The sequence below is a fragment of the Amblyomma mixtum genome, chromosome 2, assembly GCF_055824585.1.
Source record: "Amblyomma mixtum isolate Tamu chromosome 2, ASM5582458v1, whole genome shotgun sequence".
Lineage (NCBI taxonomy): Eukaryota > Metazoa > Arthropoda > Arachnida > Ixodida > Ixodidae > Amblyomma > Amblyomma mixtum.
Genome location: NC_143013.1, coordinates 238,450,331 through 238,471,468, shown reverse-complemented (window position 1 = coordinate 238,471,468; position 21,138 = coordinate 238,450,331).

Here is a 21,138-nt window from a genome sequence, read left to right as displayed (position 1 = left end):
GCGATACGAACAGCGATAATCGGTGCTCAATAGCAGTAGCTTTTTTCCTGCACAGGATGTAATGAGACGGCTAACAGTAATGAAATGCTATCCCTCTATGTCTATTTCTATGTCTATTATAGGAGCTGTTTCTTTCTTTCAATCGATAGAAAATACTTTCCGCCTATGTAATATACTCAAACTACAAAAAGTCAACCGCTTTATTTTCCAGCGCCCAAATACCAGCGCCCAAATTTTTACTGGGAAAGCAAAACTTGAGCCCTATATGTCAAATTGACTGGAAGTGTTAACATGCAAAAGCAAGGATATGTTAGCTAACCCCCGGGGGATCATGAAATCACTTTCTTTTACGAAGATGCATATGGAGCCTTCTCAAGGTTTGTTGAGTTGGCTTTGCCACGTCGCAAGTCTCCCGAATTATGGCGTTACTCGCCTTAGTGTAACAAATATAAATTTCTGTCTGTGCGTGTTGTTGTTTCAGAGGTCACTTCATATTTGTTAATAGAATCACAAACGTATTGCCCTGCATAAAACACGAACTAAGGCTCAAATTCTCCGTTTTTAGATAGTTGCTGTGCCGCTGCAAACGGTAATGCAGCATTCGTATGAAATGGGCTTAGCATTTACGAAAGGCATTGGGCATTGCATCTAAATCTCAGACACAAAATTATATTATGTCAGCCAGCAATTTCTCACTGCCGAAGCCTAGAACTAACTCTGGTAAATTCACAGTAAATTTCACTGCCTCACTTTTTGGAATTCATAAGAATTTAGTAGAAAGCAATCATCCAATAATCATTCGTTCAAACGTAATTTTCATACTTCTCTTAATTGAGGACACAAACTTTTTCTTTGACAATAGCACACAGACCGGTGACGTTTTTCGTTTTCTTCTGTTCATGCATTTATATAACATTTTCCTAAATTATATTTTGTTCATAATTGCTCCACGTTTAATCTCTGCAAAAGTCAAGTTATGTACTCAGTTTTAGCTTTGTCCGCTGTTGTTGATATGTTATCATTTTTTGCACGCTTGTAATGGGAGCTCCCCGTGCAGCTGTTGGCTTAGGGACGTCCTCCTGTATTTATCAAATATGTGTGCGCAGTGATTGGTCGTTTATAATCAACTGATTCTGATTCCAAAAATGTGTCTGCTTAGAAATGGCGTACGGCATGCTTCTCACTGTTTTGTCAGTTATTGCATACTGCGCTTAGTACACGGCATGCAAAGACGAACTTGCTTCAGATATGAAGCACGCTAGCGTCACCTAAAAGTGATCAATAATTGCTAGATGCGCCATGATCTCAGAAAACAGAAAGCGCATGAAAGTGGTATCATGTGTTCGGGTTTTCTGGCGATCAGTACCAAAGGTCTATATCTACAGTTTACTTCACTCTATATACGGTAGTCTGTAATCTCCGGTACTAAAAATGGCAATGTAATTTCCGGCCATGACGTCATTTGGAACTAGCTTTATCTCGAGACAAGTTTCCACACACCACAAGTTCCATGATCAATGACGGTAATTCTAAGTGCATGGCTATATCCCAATGTGACACCTGATCAAAAGCACACTGTCAGCTATAACCCGTTCAGCTATATAACCCGTTAGTTCAGCTAGCTACCATGATTCGAAGAAATGCGTAGGAAGTGAGCGTGAATAATTAGCTGTGAAGAATGTGGACGAACGACTATGCAGGCAGTCGACAAGTTGTGTGCTGCTTGGAGGATGTGCTATGCTTCCGCCGAAGACAAAAAACAGGTAAGAATGAATCGCTCAAAGCGGTGAGTGAGGCGTATCCTTCGACCATAATGCAACCCATCTTCGCTTCCTCGTTTTCTTCATTGCAGAATCCTCAGGCTTACAAACAAAGTGTGTACGTTTGCATCAAGGATGTTTCAATACTGTGGGAGAAAATTCATCCGGTAAAATGATTTCTTCTCTTTTTTTATCAGCATAGCCCTTCACTACATACTCCCGCATCATGAAGCAATGATTTAACAAACTTTAGTAGTTACGGAGAAAACTACAACTAAAAGCACGTGGTTGTCAACCAATTACACAAAGGGCATTTTCTTTAACTCTCAAGTGGGTTTGTAATTGCTTAGTGCTGTCTTCATATATTTTCACGCAGGGCTAAACTTTTCATTACTAAATTTTAAAACATATCATATGACATTCGGAAATTTGCCGCTCGAGAATATAACCATATTAATTTCGGAATACTATGTTCGGGAAGACAATGGGTACTATCTTAATAAACACACTGTGGGGCTTATTCGTGATGCTTAAGTGAAGTTCGCGGTGCTGTATTTTGTTTACCGCATCCGGTCGCGTTAGTGGAATGCCCATTACGTCCTTTTTCTTGGGCCCTCCGCACAACCGCACAGAAAGGGGTCAGTCAACCAAGCGAGAGAACGGGGGGGGGGGGGGGGGGGCGGGCGCCGAATGGGGGGGATTACGGGAGACGTCAAACTCCCCTCATGAACGGAGTTGTTGGGTCGCATCCTGTGTGCACGTGTTTACGGCGAGGCGGGCCCACGTCACGGTGCGTGGCTTTTGTGCCATGTCTGCAGCGGCGTGCTTTGACATATTGTCACGCTAGCTGCAGGCATGAGGAGCGACGACGAGAAACAGATGGGTTGAAGTGGCTTTCCTGGAACTTGGGTCAACCGGACGTTGAAGTAATCTGCATCATGGGAAAGTGAGTGTTCGCGAGGCTCACAGCGAGAAAGAAAAATCGTGATGGTGGCGGGTGTGCACACGATATGGGTGCGGTGTCGCGATGAGCTACCTTCTTTCCCCAATCATTGATTGGTTGTGTATTCCTTTCCCCAATGGGTTATTGGGTGGATGTTTGTACAGTACCTGATTGGTTATTCCTCCCACCGAGGGCGGGGACATAGGGTTTAAAACCACCTGTTTCAGCAGGACCGAGGGATGGTTTCGTCACGTAGAACTTCTCGTGAGCCAGTCAAGTGTAATCATGTTCTCTCCTTGCTTGTATCTTCCTTTGTGCTTTTAATTGTTATAAAAAGTTAACCTCTCCAGAAGTGTCCTCTTGCAATGTGATTGAGCAACTCGAATCTGCCAGACGTCAAGAATCCTACAAGAATCATCTTCAACACCAATTTCCCTCTACGAGATCTTAAGAGAGGATTTCAACTGGCGCAGCCGTAGAGGGGACGTTTTGACTCATTCCTTCTCGAAAAATAATTCGGCGCTACTTAATTCAGACGAACCCAGTGACAGACATTATTGGACGGGCGCTAACTGGAACTAAGTTAATTGAAACACAAGCTCGTACATTAATTTAAAACTAAAAGAGTGAATGCATTAGCATTTCTGACAATAAAATACATTGCAAGTTGAGGAGACTAGACAGAAGTTTATAGCCTATCTTCTAGTAACCTAAATTTGCTTTCTCTCAAGGAGACTCAAGTGGTGCTGATGTATTGTCGAAAATATTTCTGATAGTTCCCGTGCTAATCTATGCTACTTGTAATTGAAATTTTGATATCCTCAAATCGTGGCTCACAGGTTTCATCGTTATCATCCTCGCAAAAGCGGAAGTGGGCGTGCAGACTCAGGACGTTATCAATTTCTTATCAATGAGAAAGGCGACGCATGCATCACCACGACATCAGTCGCCCTCAGGCAAGTGAATTCAGTTTACAAGAGAATCTGATGCATATACAACGTGTTTTAGGGTCACACATCTGATTCTATGCATGAATTCGTGTTTCAATAAACTTAGATGGAGTCCTCGCCTGTCCTGTCATGTCCGTCTGCGTGCTGGCCTGAAATAAATAGTGCTCAGCTATTATACCAGAAACAATGGCTGGTTTAAATTGAAGGTTTAACCTCAAGTCTAGGTATAAATAAACCACCTTTATATACAAAATAAAGGCATGAAATACGAGAGGATATCAACAACGTGCCAAATCGAACCGAAAATGAAAGCGAATAGAATGTGCATTTATTGCCTCGCCATAAATAGTGGCTTTCTCATTCCTCACCGTTCGACCACGCTCCAAAGTGTCACTCGCGGTTATAGAGGACGTCCTACGTCCGCCGCTGTGCACGAGGGTGGCGCTGATGAACACTCCCAAGGTTCGCTCACACTATACATAAATGCCCGCGAAGACAGAAGACTTTACAGCTGTCGGCGTATGTCAGTTGTTAGAGCACCAGACGCGGAAATTGGAGTTCGTGGGCTGACATTCCACCGGCGGCATATTTTTTCCTTCTGTTTTTCTTAATCTTTCACTGGTAAAAACTATAATGTTTGTAGACATCCCCTAATGTCCCTGGTTTCAATTACTGTCGGAAATCGTCATTTATGTCATAACGAGGATCTCTTTCCATTTCCTTGCCTACTAGATGGCTTATTTTATGTTAATCATATATTGTACTAAATTTGCTATGTTCCTATTCATTAGCCACAAGGGTCCAAAGGCTATTTTTAGAATACACAGCATAGCGGCACTCCCACGCTTGACAAGTATATGTTCCTGCCGATTTTTCATTGCTGCAAACGAGGGAACGGCCTCGAAATCGGCATTTTCGCGAACTGGTGATACGCGTAATGAAATTCCTCTCTCATGGTCATGTGTCGCTTGTGCTTATTTTTATTTTGCTCGCCGTTGCTCAGTCATGGGCAAAACTCCTTGGGCCACGTGACTTTCATTTGCTCTTTTGCCTCTCCCTCAGATATGAGTTCATGCTTGAAATAAATATATACCTATCTAGTCTTTATTGAGACACTTACGGAGTCCCTTACTCTCAAATAGTCTTGGCAGATGGGGATGCGGGACTTCTTCTACCAGGATTAGAGCTGGAAGGTTCAACATTTCACAGTTTTGAAGTTAATCCTCTGTTATGAAGACTTCTGCCATTTGTGTACTTGTGCCTAGTAACCGCAGGCGTACACCGAAAAGCACCCGATAATATTTTCGAAACTAAAGCGCGTTTCAAAAATAAAACCCTATTTCAGGCTTCCATTTTCTACTGAGCCACTTTCTCAGTGAGTGGCACAGTTCAATGTACTCAGTTTTTCTAAGAAATTCTGTTCTTCGGGAGAAATGTACAAGGCTTGTCTCGATGCTGCATATGGAGGGAAACGCATACACGTAACACTTCGTTTAACGACTAAGCTCTTCATGTGATCAATCATACCTTAATAGATGTGTGAGAGGGCACCACCCATTCTGCCATACCTTTGCCCTAGCAAACCCTCCAACTCCGCACCCTTGTCTTCTCAGTGGCTTCTGTAATGTGTTTTGTCATCCCAGGAACAAGCGAAGGAGTACAATGTTAGCGCCGAAGAGGTCATGGACAAGTTTGGTGTAAGTGACATTTCGGGTACACACAGTTCATTCCTCGTTACGCCGCACAACTGTTATTTTTCAAGCTCGCCTCAATCTGTAAGTGGCGAAAGCAAGTCGAGGCAAGAGGCAAAATTTCTGAGTTCAGGGGCTGCCACTGTACATATTTAGTATAGCGCAGTTGCTAAAATTTGCAGTTCGATCATTCACATTCATTACAGCGATTATGTAACCGTTACTAATACGTACAAGCGGACGGTAGAATGAAAATGGCCGTATTCTCAAAGCTAATCGGCAAGTGAGAAGTGAAAGATAGTTTAAAGGCTTCCAAATGGATACTAGGTGTGGGTAAAAACCGCGCGTACGCCTTAAGAGACAATAACAGCAATTCCATTACCAAAATGGCTGAGATATATCTGTAGAGTATTCAAAACAGCCCGCATGCCATCGCCAAAAACTTTGGCGTGGAGAATGAGAACATCACAAAGATAACTAAAGAGTAACTAACTGACTCTCTTTACATTCACCACAAAACTTTCACCACTCCCCTCGCGTGGGTATGTGCCATCTTTACTGAAGTGAAAAGCTGAATCTTCATAAGCAATGTAAAGCGAAAAGTGGCAGCTGAGGATAAACTGAGTGCATACTTATTGAAAGACGGCTTGGACATTATCATCAGCCTGACTATGCCCACTGCAGTACAAAGGCCTCTCCCATATCTCTTTAATTAACTTCCACCACCTTTAGCGCGCCTGAAAGATATAGGAATGGTAACATCATCGTAATCAATAAGAAAGAGGACGTACACTTGAAAAGTTGCAGCAAACCAATCAGGCTACTAGCCGTTATTTGCCAGTTACTTGCTAAGGTAATCGCTAATCAAATTCAATCAACCATGCACTGGCATCCTGGCTTTCCAAAGGGTTCTACATTAGTGCACAAGGCTCTACAACAGTGTAATGCAACGGTACATTAAAATATGTAGGCCGGTTCAACAACGATCATGATACGTCTAAGTATATGTGATCAAATACCAATCAAGCAGACTGTCAGGCAGAGAGCAAATTACTCCCTTACTCCTCAGCGCGTGTTCGCACAAAGTATTCGGAGAACCAGATTCAAATAGTGGCTTATATGACTTAATAGAGAATGCCCTAGTAATCACCTATTCAATGATGACATAACCTTGCTACGTCAGTAAGCGGACAAAATGGAGAGGGTTTGCCTAGATAAAGAGATGAAAATGGTGGATCTACAAAGCAATCGAGGAAGCCTTAACCCTTTGTGGGACAGTGGGACACATACGTCCCACATAGTGCTCCACTCTAAAGGGCTCGTACGAAGCAGAAGGAAACCGGAATCATTCTTGTGATGTGCTGCCACCTATTGAGAGGTTTCAGTACTTCTTTTAAATATAGTTTCAACAGCCTCCACTAGATGAGGCAGTGAGTCCAGAACTTGAAACTTCGTTCTTTTTTTCTGATGCATTGGAAGTTTTCGGCTATATGCGATCCGGCAGAAAAGAAAATCAACATGCCTGGTAAGCAATTCCTTTTTTCTGCATTCAGAGAAACAACCCTGGATTAAAATCAGCTCTTGTTTCTGAGATTTGAGCTGACATATAATGAGATAAATGCAAATTTTCAATACCATGCTGAAAAAAGTTGCACATTTTGCTAAGCCTAATGGCAGAATTTTGAGCGGTAATTTTCGAATTATTTCATCTAGAACTTGTCGTTGCTTTCTAATGCAGGGAAGCGATTTCTATCACAAGAAGAAGCTCTCGAGCTCTATTTTAGCATACCAGACGATCCGGACTCGAATGATTCGGATGGTGAAAGCACAGACGAGAATGTCATTCCCGAGCTTGCGCCTCCAAGTACAGATGAGGATGCCAGTGCAGATGAAATGGCTGCGTCAACGAGCAGACAGGCAAAACGCAAGGCAATCTATACAAAAAAGAAAACAAAGAGGCGGAAAAGATCGCTAGACCTGTGCGACAACATCGTGGAAAATGAGGAAGAAACGCCGGGCACATGGGGTTGTGACGAGCCAGACCATGTTCTGCAAATCTCAAAAACATGGGATCCTGAGATATCACAAAAGTTGCCATCCAAACCGATTGAAGCTTTTTCACTCTACTTCGACGACGAAGTAATGCAGCTCCTTGTAGAGGAAACAAACCGGTTTGCAGAACAGAAAAACCGGCGAAAATGGAAAACGATCACGTTAGATGAGCTTCGGGCTTTCTTCGGCATTCTGATTCTCATGAGCGTAAACCCGAGACATCAGCTGTACCTTTACTGGAGCAGCGATAACTTTTTCAATGCACCAGAAATCTCAAAAGTCATGTCGTTCAAGCGATTCCAATCCATCATGAATTGCCTGCATTTGAGTGACAACACGAAAGAAAAAAAAAGAGGCGAAGATGGATATGACCGGCTGGCAAGAGTACGCCCTCTCATCGATGCTCTGAACATACGTTTTCAGAAAGAGTACACGCCATCGGCTCATCAAGCTATAGATGAGAGTATGATCCTATTCAAAGGAAGATCATCTCTGAAACAATACATGCCAATGAAGCCCATCAAACGCGGCTACAAGGTGTGGTGCCGGGCCGATTCAGAAACCGGCTACCTGATTGCATTTCAGGTGTATGAAGGGAAAAATGCGAAGCGTCCTGCCAACCAAGCACTTGGAGAGTACGTCGTATTGTCTCTGGCAGAAGGCGTTGAGCCTGGCACGCAACTCTACTTTGACAATTTCTTCACTTCCACTCGCCTCATGGAGGACCTTGCACAGAAAGGAATTCTTGCTGTTGGTACAGTCCGGACAAACAGGAAGGATCTGCCTGATGAATTGAAAATGGACAACAAACTCCAGAAAGGAGAATATATCTGGCGATCAAAAGGAAGCATTGTTGCATATCAGTGGCGTGACACTAAAAATGTGCATGCTTTATCGAATTTTCACCACCCAAAGGACACAGAAGAAGTTGTCCGCAAGCTTGCAAATGGGTCTTCGGTTTCTGTCCAGTGTCCAAAGGCTATATCCGACTACAACACTTGGATGGGAGGAGTCGACAAATTCGACCAAAAGCGCAATGCATACCGAGCTGACAGGAGGTCCAAAAAGTCCTGGTACAGAATATTTTATTTCTTGCTCGATGCAGCCATCGTCAACGCGTTCATTCAAGTAAATGCTGTGAATCCAACGACCTACTTATGGTTTCGATTGGTTCTTGGACGGGAGCTCATCAATGGCCAGACATTCAGAACCACCGGCAGCAGGAAGCCGTTCAGAATGAACAAGGAGGGTAGAAAAAATGGTCACAAAATGGTCGGCGTATCGGATGAAGTTCGGTTCATGGGAAGAGAGCACAACCCTGTGAAAGTGGAAAATAGGCGCAGATGCCGTTGGTGTTCCACGAGGGGGAAAGAAGTGCGAACAAGTTTCTTGTGCAAGGCATGCTCAGTCCCGCTTTGTGTGACCTGTTTTGGACCATTCCATGAAGTGGTTAGTCAGAACTAACCTAGTGTGGCAACCGTGTAGGTCAATGGGATAAATACGTCCCACATTTCATTTTCCCATTTAGTGTCAATGGGACAAATGCGTCCCACATTTTTTTCTTTAAATATACATAATAAAATTGTGAAATTTGTTCAGAATCATTTCTGTACACCTTATTTTCAAGTGTAATAAAATTTTTTTTATAATTCTTGCAAAAAATATATGTTGTCCCACAAAGGGTTAAGCAAGGCTCAAAAGTCACGGAAGAGAAAAATTGTTTAGTATAATCACCGAAGCATTAAATCTGATAAGAAATGCATCTACTTAGGGCAGGTAGTGACCTCAGATTCGGTGCACGGAAGGGGAGAAAATATAGATTAAAAATGGCATTGGATGCATTTAGCCGGTAAAATAAAGTAATAGATCGCAATGTGCCATTATTGTCTCAGAAGAAAGCATATAGCAACTCTAAATCACAGGTCCTAACGTATGGGGCAGACACATGGAGGCTAACGAAAAACAAAATGACCTTAAATCAATGACAGTGCAGCAAGGTATTGAATGAGAATTATAGGTTCTACGTGGCGTGAAGTGGAGAGAGCAAAATTACTTGGGGAAAGCACGCCAGTTATCGATATAGGGAGGGGTGCATGTAGTACGCATAATCGATGACAGTAGATTGTCGTTGAGAGCAACGGACTGGATTACAAGATAAGGCAAGCGCAGGGGACGGTGGCATTAAGTAAGGTATGAGTATAAGATTATAAAGTTTGCGCACAATAAGGTGGCAGTGGCAGTAGGTGGCAAAGGATAGAGCTAACTGGAGAAATGTGGGAAAGGCCTTTGTCCCGCAGTGAACGTAGTTAGCCTGATGATTACTATGAATAGTCAGGCAATGCCTTTTTTTATTGACAGTCTTACACTTGAATGGAAGAGCCCCAAGAAACTTACGAAAATCGAGTAGTAGCTGCATGAGCGACTCTATGTAGGGTAAGCGGCATCGAGGTGAATAGAGTAATAATAGGGGCTAGTCGGGGTTCATCGTGTGGAAACCGCGCTGTACTTGAACAAACAAGACACACTTTGAGGACGACAGACGATATCTCGCTTCGTCTGTCGTCCTCAAAGTGTGTCTCGTTTGTTCAAGTGCAGCGTGGTTTCCACAACATCGAGGTCAACTCTCACCTTTTCCTGCTGACGAAACAAAGTGCTAACCACGCAGGCTGAATCTATAAAGTCCACGGAAATCGGTCAGAGGGCCCCAGAGGTACTTCGCCATCGATTCTTACCTTCTCAGAATAGTGTGCTGCACAATCGCTTTCAGGGTATAGGCCAAATGGTCTTGTAGATGCAACAGTCAAAAACATGCTTGCGCACACATGTTTCGAAAATTAACTGGGATATGTTCCTCCCATTTCATGGCTTTCATAACAACACAAGATTTAATTATTTAGGGACAAATTCAAAAAATCCTCCTTCACTTCAACCTAATGGTTGGAATTAAAGGGGGAATTCACGGAGGCGACCTTTTGAAATCAGCACTTCTCAAGCAGCTCCAAAATAATTAGGTGTAGAGTTGAGGTCTATTTCACAGGCTGTTTCTTCCTTTCTTATCCAAACATGCACACGAAGAGAATTTCTCTAAACTAGGTCGTTATCTAGAGAGCGCACACTGGCCTAGGGTGCATTGCGTGGGAAATGTGCCTTCCGCCTGGCCATTAGATCGAACGGACCACATTTTAGGGGCTTTTCATTGGGAAGAGTAGAGTAGTGCCACTATTGTAGACACTTCGACGGGATTAAAAGCAGAAAATATGTCATTTTTACACTCGGTGTTGTTTAAAACGATTCAGTGCAGGTTTCCTTTTTGTCCCGTTAAAACACCTTAACATCATATCAGTGTACATATGTGGTGGACTTTTCGGCCACATACGTCAGTGTCCGCGCATACGTGATGTAATATGCCAAAGGAAGGTGCATAGCCGCCACGCTGGCTTACTTTGCGACTTATAGCACTTATGAAACGTGTTTTTCATCATCCTGCATTTCTATAGCTATAGTGCAATATACTGGCCAGTATATTCTTGGCACTATATTTAGTGATGCAGTCTATCTAGATCCCGGAAAAGAAACATTTTCATGGGGCCTCTCCTTTCCGATCCACATTGATCCTTGCGCTGTGTTTAACGTAATCATAATCTCAAAAAACAAAGTAGGTAGCGTTACACGTGCCGCTGCCGTTATCTACAGGGCTAACAAGCAGCTCAATGCAAGGTTTGTAGAGTAGCCACATGCTGCACAACAAAAAAAAGAAGACGCCGACACGATTAGAACTAAAACTATGTAACTGAATCGTCTAGTGCCCCACAAATGGCTTGTTGGCAACAAAAGAACTGTGCATCCTACATGTACCCGGAAGACCATTTATGTAGAAATAGCTCACTTCCACGTTCCTCTTTGCAAGGCTTGATTCATTTTTACACGCTCTATAGACGACGAGACAAAAAAAAAGTTGCTTATCTTTCGTTCCTCGCAACGCCCTCTGGAGCTACGAAGCTTTGGGTAAGCCACGAGAAACATGTGGGCATTCCTCATGCCTTGTCTCGAGCTGCGCATAGAGATGTGGGCACGCGTTGAGCCCTATGCAATAGCGCTCACGCATCAGCAAGGTCAGCTAAGTAGCCGAATTATACTTATGGCCCAGGGGCCGTTCCAAAATATTAGAATTAACCAGGGCAGCTCTTGACTCGCAGTTTATTGTTTCTGCCGTCGCTGTGTTTCTTCTGTGTTCGCTTGAGAAAAACCTATTCTACTAAAAGCAGCAAAAGCGAAACTTACAACCACACATCCAATCAAGCCTAGATGTATCACTTCGCGAACACCCTTCGCATACGTCTAATCATAAGCCCCACTGTAGCAGCCATCTATCGTGAACAAAAAGCGTGCAAGAACAGAGAGGGCCACTCGAGCTCAGCTTCAAGGGTGTTACACGACAGCGTTAGTAGGTTATTGCCCATGTATGCCGATTTGATCCTGCTCTAGTTTACATTCATAGATCTCTGGGAGTCGTCCTGCCAACTCTGGCGTAGTAGTGCTGATATTAGGCCATATGGCAGGTGCTGTCACCAGCGAGGCTTGTGAGGCCTTGATACTCTTCCAGAGCAACCTCTCGAGACCAGTCAATAATCAACTGCCATCTGACCTGCCACGGTGGCCAGTTCGCTAAGAATCCGGTGGGGAGGTTGTGATGGCGTTACAACGTCACGTGATCTGGGTTCCTTCTGGCCGCTTGGTTGTTTCTTGGTTGTTTCGGTCATGCCACCGTCACCGACGTTAACACCGGGTTTTCCGTTGTGAGAGTCTAAACGCTTTTGCGTTAAAGCACTCTCAAGAGCAGGGTGTAGTAGTGTCCTTGGTATCTCGAGCTCCCACCTAACATTCCGAAGGCGCAGTGGACTCTCCACGAAACCGCAGCTTGTTATTCTGAGCTGTGTAGCTGACGCTGTTTTCGAGCCGCAGTTGCCATCGCGGCTGAAGCTTCAGAAGTTTCCTTTTATTCTTCGTTTGAAGTTAGCACCAAAATTCCAAGCACATTCAAACCCGCTGGAAGCGAACCATTACCAACATCTCCTAATTCGTGTGCAGGTCATCAAGGCCTTGCTTTTGATCCTCCCAGAGTGAAGTGTAATCGGATTCATGAAGCTTCTCCTTAGAAAAGCCAGTCACCAAGCGTGCCTCTTCTGTGTACGCTAGCCTGTATTCAGAGGTATACGTTAGAACATTAACTAAGGAGTGGTAGATGCACGATGCGGGGATGAGTAAAAGTTGTCGCCGGTATTGCACTTGCTGGGAAATGTTCAGCGTCCTCAATACAGTATTAAGATGTACCGCCCGCATGCAACGTGAAGTGGCGGCTGTGCCTCGGCCACCGTTCATTACAAATGGCCACACCTAAGCGACTGCAGAGGACCAACAGTGGATGTGTGTGTGTGTATATATATATATATATATATATATATATGACAGAAGCCAACAGCCACAGAAACCAAGGGGCACAGGGGATTTATTTTATTAATTCTTTTATTTATTTTGTGCTGATGTTCGATTTAGAATATTACTGAATATGTTATCGCTTAAAGCTAATTGATAGAAAAGCAGAAGAAAAAACAACTACATGCCGCCGGTGGGATCCGAACCCGATCCCACCGGCGGCATGTGGTTGTTTTTTCTTCTGCTTTTCTAATGAATTACCTTTAAGCGATAACATATTCAGTAATATTCTAAATCGAACAACAGCACAAAATAAATAAAAGAATTAATAAAAAAAATCCCCTGTGCGCCTTGATTTCTGTGGCTGTTGGCTTCTGTCATATTTACAACGAGCCCCTCATGCCCCTTCCTTATATATATATATATATCAAAAATTATTGCTTGGGAGCTGATTGATTAATATACGATAGTCACCAGAACTTGAAAAACATAACAAGATTTAATTCACGACGTTTCGGCAGGAGGACCAGCCTTTTTTGAGTGTATTACAGTATTTGAAACACGCAGCTTTTATAGCATCCGCGAGGCACAGAGAAAGTGTCACAACAAAAACACAAACAGTGGTGAGGGGAGAGGTTTAGAAAAGAATATAATAAAAATAAAAAATAAAAAATTTTGGTTACAACTTGAAACGGCGGCAGGTGTTCGGAGGGAGGTAACGACAGAAAAGACAATGACAAGCGCGAACCTCTACAGCGTACAGCTGCCACAGGGTTGTGACAGCTATATATATATATATAGCTGTGCTGATAAAGATGGCAATGTAGTAGGTATATATATATATATATATATATATATATATATATATATATATATATATATATATATATATATATATATATACCTACTACATTGCCATCTTTATCAGCACAGTGATGGAGAAATACGAAGAATTTAGCCTGCCCCTTTATATTAGGGGTTATAATAGCCTGTGGTTGGTTGGTTGGTTGGTTTATGGGGTTTAACGTCCCAAAGCGACTAAGGCTATGAGAGACGCTGCAGTGAAGGGCTCCGGAAATTTCGACCACCTGGGGTTCATTAACTTGCACTGACATCGCACAGTACACGGGCCTCTCGAATTTCTCCTCCAAAGAAATTCAACCGCCGCGGTCGGGATCGAACCCGCGTCTTTCGGATCAGCAGCCGAGAACCATAACGACTGAGCCACCAGTTGAGTTTGCGGGCCGCCGGGCAGCGGGCCATCCCCATATCCCCCCCCGGACGCCGCCGACTTGGTCCTTATCTTAAGATGTTTTAGGCGGCGTAGCTCTTAAGCAGACAGAGGAAACGCTGGTGTCAAAGGGCTGCCGCCCCAAAAGGTAAAAGCAGCAATGGCAGCGAGGGGTGCCGGAAGGGGCCCCGTTCCGCGGACAGTGCGTACGAGTCGCGTACCCCGGCTATTGTCGGGGTTAAGTTCAATGGCTTTTCGACGGCGGCGTCGAACAGTGCGAAAGAAAACTTCAGGGACACTTGAGGGGGAAGCTTGTGTGGGAGGCAGCTGAGTGCAATTACGAATGGTCGTGAGGCCGGATGGCGGGTAACGAGTTGTGATTACCCTGCCTCTGGCCAGAGAGCTCAGATGCACCCTGTAGTGTTTGGAGCCACAGCTGATGGAAGTGGTCATTCGGGTAACGAGTTGTGGTTACTCTGCCTCTGGCCAGAGGGCTCAGATGCCACCCTGTAGTGTTTGGAGCCACAGCTGATGGAAGTGGTGCTTGCGTGCTTTTGTGGTATTGTCAAAGTGTTTTCACTGTGTGTGGAAAAGCGCAAAAGCGCTATCGGCTTCTTCAAAGGCATGCGGCCCTCGCGAGCAAACAAGCTCGTGGGTCTGTTGAGTTGCAGAGAAAACGCTCTGATTGGTTGTAAGAAGCCCATCTCTCATTGGTCACTAAGTTGGTCCCCAGAATGCTGGGGAAACTTATTTAAGGAGGCGTTTTGGCGCCAAAGAGGGAGACTTGGGCAGGGACTCTTGGTGGAGAGTCGGAATCGCGAGACGGACAGGGTCTAGCTTTGCGCTGGCCACGTTCCGAAGGACGAGGAGCCGCTACGTGTAGCGCGAGTTCAGTCGGCCAGGCAGGACAGGGTTTCGTAGGGGCGAGCTCTGGCCTGGCGCTCCCGATCGTCCTGAATGCTAGCGACCACCCTGGTCGATGTGTATAAGTGTAAATAGTTGTAAATAAACCCAGCTTGTACATTTCCGCAAAGAAGTTCGTCTACGTCTCATCTCCCTCCTGCAAGGTGTCGCGCCCAAACGGACCCCCATCTCCACCACCACAAAAGAAGACCTGAACCCGAGTGTAACTGGCGCAGTCGACAGGATTGGGCGACGGCTTTCTGCGGAGGGTGAGCGACTTCAACTGCACTGTACAGAAGATTTTAAGCTGGTCCAACATCTACGAAAAAGATCCAGGATCTGCGTCTTCAAGTGAACGGGGCTACAACGAAAGATCCTGTGAGGGCGACTGTCAACGGAGAACGTGAACATCCAACCCCGAGCGTCCAGGTTTCAAGCAACGACAATCACCGGGCTGCTGACTTTCTGACGTGTGGCGAACTGACCTGTGGACGACAGAACTTGGAGCGACATCACTGAGTGTGCCTAAAGCCCCTCAATGAAACAAAAGTAGCGAAAAGCTTTGAACTTTCCGACACTCCTCCTCTCCTGGCTCGCCGCCGGAGAATCGAGCCTCCCATTGGCCGAGGCGCCGTAGTCACGTGTTAGCGCGCGCTTTTTGGCTCCGCGGCAGACGCCGGCGCCATTGCTGGGGCTGGGAGTCGCGCTCCGTTTTCTTTCTGTGCAACAGTTTTGGCGGGAAGCGTTTTTTTTTCCATCTTTGACGGCGTCTACGTGTTGCGGCGATGCCGAGCTTCTGTTGCGCGTATAGATGCAACAACCGAGGTGGCAGTGGCAAAAGATTTTTTGTAATTCCTTCCATAAAAAGCAACGCGGCTCGCCGAAAGCTTTGGCTGCACAGGATCGGCCGGGCTAACTTCGATAATGTTGTGGATCCGCGTCTCTGTGAGATAAGTCGTCGTTTTTCAGTTGTCAGTCGTGTTTCTTCGGATGATTTGGTGTGGAGCGCCAGCGGCTGCAGTCTTTCTTCGCACTAAATGCCATTTGGCATTATTTTAAATAGACTCGTTCGCTAGCGGGTACGAAAGCCGTGCTGGAGTGCAGGTTTAATGTTGCTCGCATTGCGCGGCGTGTCGGCTTGGTTTCAGTCGGGCTCGTTCGCATGTTGTTCGAGCCCCGCCGTTTACGTTGCTCGCTATGCAGATCCAGGCTTGATGCTGCGCGCATTGCTTGCCGTATTTGCGTTGCTGCAGCTGGACTCCTGGGCTCACGGACACGATACTAAAGGGGCGGTACTCGCTGTTTGAGCCTACTCTGCTCATGTTGCTCGCGGTGCAGGTCTAGCTTTCATGTTGAACGCATCGCTAGACGTATTTGTTTTGTTACAGTTGCACTCCTTCGCTCACGATCTCGACACCAAAGGTGTGGTACATATTGTTGAAGCTCCAGCTGCTCATGCTGCTTGCGATTAAGGTCTAGCTTTCATGTTGCGTGCATTGCTGAACGTATTTTTCAAGCAGGGTTCTAAACCGAAATCGGGCGTTACTGTGCCTAGGCACATTAACGCACCAGTCGCTTGAATACTCGATATCTGCGTGGATAATACTTGAGAATGCAAGCAAGGACCTCTGTAAAACATAGTTTCAGACATTTTGGGTTGAGGCCGTCGTCGCTGCCGCGAATTCCTGCGAAAATCACGCTGCGTGGAGCTATGTAACGTGGATAGGGGGTGTCAAATGAATCACTAACGCAGGGGCGCACGCAATGATCCAGACCATTTCCAAAGTTCGACATTGGAAAAGCTCCTCATGGCTTTTAATGCGGAGTAGTGACGTGTTAACACTTATGTATTCTTTTTTCAGTTATGAAAGGTCACGCTCGATATTTTTTTTTTCATGCCTTGTATCTCCCACGCCACAATCTCAATGCGGCCGAATCGGAGGCAGAAAATGCAACAAAAATCATGCGGGCGCGCGGTCCGCTGCGCGCCAAAGCGCGAGCGACGAGAAAGCCACTCGTCGAGCGATGGTAGTCACTCTAATGCCGCGAACTCGCTAGCGCGCGCCACTTCCAACGTGTACTCCGCAGTCAAAGGGATCGAAGAACAAGAAGTTTCACTTCACTTCACTGCACTTTATTACCTCCAAAGCAATCCAACGTTGGTCTCGGTAGTTATTACAGTAACTGATTTTTCAGTCTCTCATTTCATGATGTCATTTTGACCGAAGCCAAGTCACAAAACGCAACACAAAGTTCATTTGGGCGCGCGGTCTGCCGGCCGCCCAAAAGGCCACGGTGGGGAGCGTCTGCTAGCTGCTCCCGGCCTAGGTGCCGCCACCGTCGGCGCCCGGGAGAAGCCGAGAGAAGGAGCGCCGACATAGGAGGAGGAGGGAGGAGATGTCGCTACTTTTAGTTTATTTAGGGGCTTTAAGTGTGCCAGGCGAAACGTGGAAAGCACCGAAGTAAAGGTGGGTCTCCTCCCTGTTCGTTTGCCGGTAGGGCATGGTGGTCACCACACGAGGGACAGCTCAGAGGGAAGACGGGATGGCGAGCCAGGACTCTGACCAGGCGTCAGTAACAGATGAAACTGAAGAATATTCAGTATCGCAGGAAATTGGACCTTCTCTGAGCCCACCAATCCACAGTGGTCCGCCGATCGAGAAGGAAAGCAGTGATGCAGTCCTATTAAGGCAGCTTGATATCAAAAAATTGGGGCTCGAAATTGAGCTCCTCAGACTCAAACAGAAGGGCCAGAGCAACAGCACGCCGGGAACTCGAGACAGTCGAAGTAAATATGCCGAAGAGTTGAAGGCGGTCCTTGCTCCCATGCCAGCGTCTGACGAGCTGGTACCTGCTTGGTTTAAAAATGCAGACAATATGCTGAGGAGCTGCGCAATTCCACATGATATTCGAGGAAGCATAATATTGCCGTTGATGAATGAGCAGAGTCGCGCGCTCATAGCGGATAAAGCGGGCGAGAAGCTACTGTCTTATGAGGAAATAAAAGAGTTCGTGCTGGCGGAACTTAAGCTCACGCCAGAGGAATACCAACGCAGGTTTTTCTCGGGGAGAAAGGGCAACGAAACCTGGAGTCGATTTGCGACCAGGCTGCAAGTGCTCCTCGAGTACTACTTGAGCAGCCGGAATATAAAGTCGGTAGATGAGCTGCGTACATTGCTGATTTCTGACCGGCTCAAACAGCTCATGAGCAATGATCTAAGAACCTACGTGCTGCAGCACGAAACGGGAGAATGGTTCAAACCTGGACAGTTAGCGGAACTCGCGGAAAAATATGAGGACAGCATAAGGAGCCCCCGCCAAATTGATCAGGGAGGCGCAGACACCCAAAAAGGGGATAGGTCGAGACAGCTAGGCCTGAAGAACACAAACATTGGTCGTGGGCCTGCCCCCAAGTGTTTCTCTTGCGGCCGTATCGGCCACTACCAGCGGAATTGCCAACAAACTATACCGAAAGAGTGGGAAACGCAGGAGGCAGCTAAAAGGTCGCAGGCCTCCAAACTAACCGCGAGGGCAGCGTGCGACGCCGTGCCAACATGTGACGTATATGTAGTGAATGCGGCAGGGGGAGGTGCAAAAATGACCTGGGTGGAGCTGGTTGCGGGAGGAACGCCTTTCAAGGCCTGTGTTGACTCAGGTGCAGGGATCACTATCCTCAAGAGAAGCGTTGTCCCACACGTGAACCCCTCAGAGGGAGCCGGCAAGATACGACTCAAAGACGCGTTCGGGCATGCGGTCATAGCTGATTTAAGGTATGTGCCCTTGAGTCTGTCGAGGTCATCACAGGATGCCAGTGTAAATCCCCCTGTGCTCATCCAGTGTGCTGTAACTGAGGAGCTTGCGGAGGAAGCCTTGTTAACACCCGAGGCTTTTGAGGAACTGAAGCGAGTTCAGAGTAAAACTCAAGAGCTTGCAGTACACAGGGTGAAAACAGAGATCGAAGCCTTCGTTGGTGAACCCACAGAGGAAGTAATAGCTGTCAGAGCGTATGACGAGCAGCAGAGAAAGGCATGTTCTGCGCTTGCCGTAGAGGGGAAGGAAGCGGTAAAGCAACCGCCACCGAATGAAAGTGAAGGGCCCGATAAGACTTTTGCCCAACAGCAACAGGTAGACAGTGGTAGCCACCATGTTTCGCCGGGGACGGAACGGGTGCGGATCTACCGATGCGGGTTTCTTGTACTGTGCTGTGTGAACTGGTGCTTGAGCATGTGCGCTTTTGGTCGTTTGCCACTTGATGTTTGTGCTGTTATGCTTCGTCCATGTATGCAGGCTATCGTTTGTATAATATCGGTGCTTGCAGGGATGCTTTGTTTGACCCATGCTTACGTCATGAGCACGCCTGATTTGTTTTTCTGTGTGTGTTATTTGGCTGTGGGTTTGCCACTTTTATTCACTGTTTACCCGCGAGGCGTCAGCTGATGGCAGTGCATGGAATTTGTTGTGCGTACAGCAAGTGTACCCACAACAATCTTGGTTGGGAGGAGTTGAGTTTGCGGGCCGCCGGGCAGCGGGCCATCCCCATATCCCCCCCGGGCGCCGCCGACTTGGTCCTTATCTTAAGATGTTTTAGGCGGCGTAGCTCTTAAGCAGACAGAGGAACGCTGGTGTCAAAGGGCTGCCGCCCCAAAAGGTAAAAGCAGCAATGGCAGCGAGGGGTGCCGGAAGGGGCCCCGCTCCGCGGACAGTGCGTACGAGTCGCGTACCCCGGCTATTGTCGGGGTTAAGTTCAATGACTTTTCGACGGCGGCGTCGAACAGTGCGAAAGAAAACTTCAGGGACACTTGAGGGGGAAGCTTGTGTGGGAGGCAGCTGAGTGCAATTACGAATGGTCGTGAGGCCGGATGGCGGGTAACGAGTTGTGATTACTCTGCCTCTGGCCAGAGAGCTCAGATGCACCCTATAGTGTTTGGAGCCACAGCTGATGGAAGTGGTCATTCGGGTAACGAGTTGTGGTTACTCTGCCTCTGGCCAGAGGGCTCAGATGCCACCCTGTAGTGTTTGGAGCCACAGCTGATGGAAGTGGTGCTTGCGTGCTTTTGTGGTATTGTCAAAGTGTTTTCACTGTGTGTGGAAAAGCGCAAAAGCGCTATCGGCTTCTTCAAAGGCATGCGGCCCTCGCGAGCAAACAAGCTCGTGGGTCTGTTGAGTTGCAGAGAAAACGCTCTGATTGGTTGTAAGAAGCCCATCTCTCATTGGTCACTAAGTTGGTCCCCAGAATGCTGGGGAAACTTATTTAAGGAGGCGTTTTGGCGCCAAAGAGGGAGACTTGGGCAGGGACTCTTGGTGGAGAGTCGGAATCGCGAGACGGACAGGGTCTAGCTTTGCACTGGCCACGTTCCGAAGGACGAGGAGCCGCTACGTGTAGCGCGAGTTCAGTCGGCCAGGCAGGACAGGGTTTCGTAGGGGCGAGCTCTGGCCTGGCGCTCCCGATCGTCCTGAATGCTAGCAACCACCCTGGTCGATGTGTATAAGTGTAAATAGTTGTAAATAAACCCAGCTTGTACATTTCCGCAAAGAAGTTCGTCTACGTCTCATCCCCCTCCTGCAACGTGTCGCGCCCAAACGGACCCCCATCTCCACCACCACAAAAGAAGACCTGAACCCGAGTGTAACTCCACCTGTGGAAATTTCTGTAGCCTGTGGAAATTTCTGTTGGATGCATTGGTTACAACACTGCATGCATATTAGTTGTTTACAAATGAACAGTCTAGCTGTTTTGAAGTTAAAGTTTTCGGTGCTGAGAAATAAGCTATTGCATTACAGGTTTAAAAGAAGCTGGACGACTCTGGTTTAGTTCTTCCTTCTAGGGGGCATTCTATGGTTCGAAACTCCCTATATCGATTAACTACGCTGAAACCAGTACTCCGGTTGTACCAAACAGACGGAGCTGGTGGAAAATACTCGTATTTATTTGTAACCCCGAATGATTTTTTTTTACAGGACTGCATTGTGCCTAACCTCCCGATGGACGTTCGTTATGTGACCAGAGCCGTGAAGTATTTTAAAGATTTCACGACTGGATAACTTTTCAGTTTCGCACGTTGGGACAGCATGAAAAATAAAAAATATTATCAGAGACCAACTGCAACTTACCTGTTTTGATGTTGTTCACGTTACACTGTGGCTGCTCCTGAAGAATGAAGATGAAAAACGGAAA